Raw genomic sequence first — 3,865 nt, forward strand, 5'->3', positions numbered from 1 at the left:
AGTTCAATGTATTGCTTTAAAGTGATGCATAAATAAGAAATAAATTCATAATATATCTATATTAAACAGATACATTTAGCATTTCATTTTTTTTCTTCCAAAAATTTAATTGAAGTATTATAGTGATTTGATATAATATTAATGTATAATTGAAGCACAGCTACTCTGCTCAACACTGGTGTTTTGGGATCCCTCTATCTTTCTCTGTGGGTTTCTGTCCCCATTCCCTTAGCCTCCTCAGTTAACAATTTTATTGATTATATCTCAAGATCTCGGGGCCAGTGAGGTGGCGCTAGAGGTAAGGTGTCTGCCTTGCAAGCACTAGCCAGGGAAGGACCGCGGTTGGATCCCCTGGCGTCCCATATGGTCCCCCCAAGCCAGGGGCAATTTCTGAGCACTTAGCAAGGAGTAACCCCTGAGCATAAAACGGGTGTCGCCCAAAACACCAAAAAATACTAAATCTCAAGATCTCATTATTGTTTCCACTAGATATTGTCTAATTCCTACCTTCCTTCTTTCCTTTCTTTCTTCCTACATTCCTTTACTCCTTCCTTCCTTCCTTTCCTTTCTTTCTTCCTACATTCCTTCATTCTTTCCTTCTCTCCTTTCATTTATTTTTCTTTCTTTGTTTCTCTCTTTTCCTTCTCTCTTCCTTTCTTTTTCATTCACTACTGATGAGGCTATTACATAATTTTATTTCAATGCAATTCCAATGCAGCGATTAAATAATCAATTAAAATTCACTTTAGTTGCTTTAAATAAAATTTTTTTCTTTCTTCTTTTTCCTTCTTTCTTTTCTTTTTCTCTCTTTCTTTTTTTTGGGGGGGGTGGGGGACCACACTGTTTGATGCTCAGGGGTTACTCCTGGTTAAGCGCTCAGAAATTGCCCCTGGCTTTGGGGGACCATATGGGACACTCGGGGATCAAACCGCGTTCCTTCCTTGGCTAGTGCTTGCAAGGAAGACACTTTACCTCTAGCGCCACCTCACTGGCTCCTTTCTCTTCTTTCTTTCTTTCTCTTCTTTTTTTCTCTTCCTCTCTTTCTTTCTTTCTTTCTTTCCTTCCTTTCTTTTTCTCTTCCGTCCTTCCTTTCTTTTTCTCTTTCTCTTTCTTTTCTTTTTCTTCTTTCTTTTTTATTTCTTTTTTTTCTTTCTTTCCTTCTTTCCTTCCTTTCTATCTTCCTTCCTTCCTTCCATTCTTCCTTCCTTTCTTTTTCTTTCATTCTTTCTTTCTTTCCTTCCTTCCTTCCTTTTTCTCTTTCTTTCTTTCTTTCTTTTTTTCTTTCTTTCCTTCTTTCTTTCTTTCCTTCCTTCCTTTCTTTCTTCCTTTCTGATTATTTCTTTCTTCTTTCTTTCTTTCTTTCTTTCTTTCTTTCTTTCTTTCTTTCTTTCCTTCCTTCCTTCCTTCCTTCCTTTTTCTTTCTTTTCTTTCCTTCCTTCCTTCCTTTTCTTTCTTTCTTTCTTTCTTTCTTTCTTTCTTTCTTTCTTTCTTTCTTTCTTTCTTTCTTTCTTTCTCTCTCTCTTTCTTTCTTTCTTTCTTTTCTTTCCTTCCTTCCTTTCTTCCTTCTTCCTTCCTTCCTTCCTTCCTTCCTTCCTTCCTTTCTTTCTTTCTTTCTTTCTTTCTTTCTTTCTTTCTTTCTTTCTTTCTTTCTTTCTTTCTTTCTTTCTTTCTTTCTTTCTTTCTTTCCTTCCTCCCTCCCTCCCTCCCTCTCTTCCTCTTCCTCTCCCTCTCCCTCTCTCTCTCCTCTCTCCCTCTCTTCCTCTCCCTCTCCCTCTCTCTCCTCTCTCCCTCTCTTCCTCTTCCTCTCCCTCTCCCTCTCCCTCTCCCTCTCCTCTCTCCCCTCTCCCTCTCTCTCTCCTCTCTCCCTCTCTTCCTCTTCCTCTCCCTCTCCCTCTCCCCTCTCTCTCTCTCTCTCTCTCTCTCTCTCTCTCTCTCTCTCCCCCCACACCCCTCTCGCACACCCAGTGATGCTCAGGGTGTGACGCTCCTGGCTATGTGCTCAGAAATCACTCCTGGATTGGGAACCATATGGGATACTGGGGGATTGAACCGGGGTCCGTCCTGGGTCAGCCTCGTGCAAGGCAAATGCCTTACTGCTGTGCCACCGCTTGACCCTGATAAAGCAAATTTCTGTGAGATAAAATAAAGCAGAGAGAATATAAATAAGTTCTACTCAAAGATATAGAATCAACAGTGTTCTTTTTGAAGGTTTGTAATTGCCTATATATGTAGAAATATTATGATATATATGAATATACGTTTCACAGAACATAAAATATGGGAGCCTCTTACGTGAATATATCAAAAAAGTTAAGCTGAAAAGTTTCTTCCAATTCTAATTTTGAGTTCTCTCTTCAGGATCTTTTTTTATGGGCTCTCAGAATAAACTATATGCAGCACATATGTAGTGAAAACATTGTCTTTGACACTATATTTTAGAAAGTGATGCTGGCGAAATTAGTTATTAATTAGTATCTGGGAATTTGGATTTTAGGAAGTTTATTAACATTCCCTGTTTTGTAAGAAAATCTTTTAAGGATATTTTAACGACCACACTAGGAAAATGCAAGTATAAACAATGAGGTCTGTGACAAACATGTATCTTTTTCTGTTCTTCTGGTTCATCTTCCGCAGAGAAGACTTGCATAACTATTTCACAATAGCAACTCCAATAAATTTATTCAGCACATTTTTCACATGTTGTCACAATTTAATGCTCAAGGTCACAAATGTTTTCTTTATGATTCCACTGGAAAAGTACTACTTGAGGCTTGCAGCTGTTTGCTTCTGTAATTTGCACTATATGCTTTTGTCTGCTATTTTTCTTTCAGTTTTTTTCACTATAATGTATTTCAGTCATGAGAACAGCAATATGCTGCATTCTATGAGTTTTCCGTGTGGAATATTCATCTTGGGAGCCCCAGTGCAAACCCAAAATATGCATTAGCTTTCGCTATAATTTGTCAATAAAAGATTCATATAAATCCTTCTGATAGCCTACTTGAAATAATAAAACATATGTAAAAATCACAAGGAAGTTACACATGGTAAGAAATAATACAACAAAAACAATTTACATAAATGATTTTAGAGCACTGCAATAGTCCCTATGATAAAATTTAAGAAGACACTAGGACAATTCCCTTTTGTTTTGTTGTTTTTCTTTGTGGCCGGGAGAACGTATCTCTGCTCAGGGATTACCCCTAGCTCTGCACTCAGGGTGGGATTTGCAGGACCATAGAAGCTGGATTTTACGCACTGTGCTATGTATTCTTGGTGCCCTGCTTTTGTTTTTTGATGTAAGAAATCTAATACTTCTGACTTAATGTATTTTGATATGCTGAAATTTATTGATTTCAAAATATAGACAAAATTCAGTTAAAATGTTGGCCATGGGAATGTTGCACTGGTGAAGGATTTTATATATATATTAAAACAATAAAAAAAAAGAAAAAATAAGATAAGGCCTCCCAATTATTACCACAGGCTGTGTTCTTTACACTGACTGTATAGAAAGAGAAGGTACAGTAAATGCACCCCATATACACCTCAACACAGGCCTTTCTGGTCTGTATTGTGAATTGGGGGACAAAAAATGAATAAAATAAAATGTTAAAAGTATTAACATGGTTAATGAAGTTAAAAAATGACTCAAGATTAAGAAGAAAATATAACAACATTTTCTGTTTTAAGTCATACTTAATGCAATAATTCATTAAAAAAAGAAGATATACTGTCTAATGAATAAGTTTGTCTTATTCCTATCTTATTGACAAAAGAAAATAAGTTGTGTAAATCAATAAAACAAAAAAACAAACTTACAAAACTGACTGATTAAAATGACATACAATTAATAGCATTTTTT

At 36.4% G+C, this 3,865-nt stretch overlaps 1 non-coding gene across 1 annotated transcript; it reads left to right on the forward strand.

The window, feature by feature from the left end:
- Nucleotides 1-3,464: 3,464 nt before the first annotated feature.
- Nucleotides 3,465-3,594, forward strand: LOC126031980 (small nucleolar RNA SNORA51). The gene has a single exon (XR_007503782.1). It is a non-coding gene; the product is annotated as a small nucleolar RNA SNORA51 (small nucleolar RNA).
- Nucleotides 3,595-3,865: the final 271 nt, after the last annotated feature.

Source organism: Suncus etruscus, chromosome 15 (assembly GCF_024139225.1).
Source record: "Suncus etruscus isolate mSunEtr1 chromosome 15, mSunEtr1.pri.cur, whole genome shotgun sequence".
Classification (NCBI taxonomy): domain Eukaryota; kingdom Metazoa; phylum Chordata; class Mammalia; order Eulipotyphla; family Soricidae; genus Suncus; species Suncus etruscus.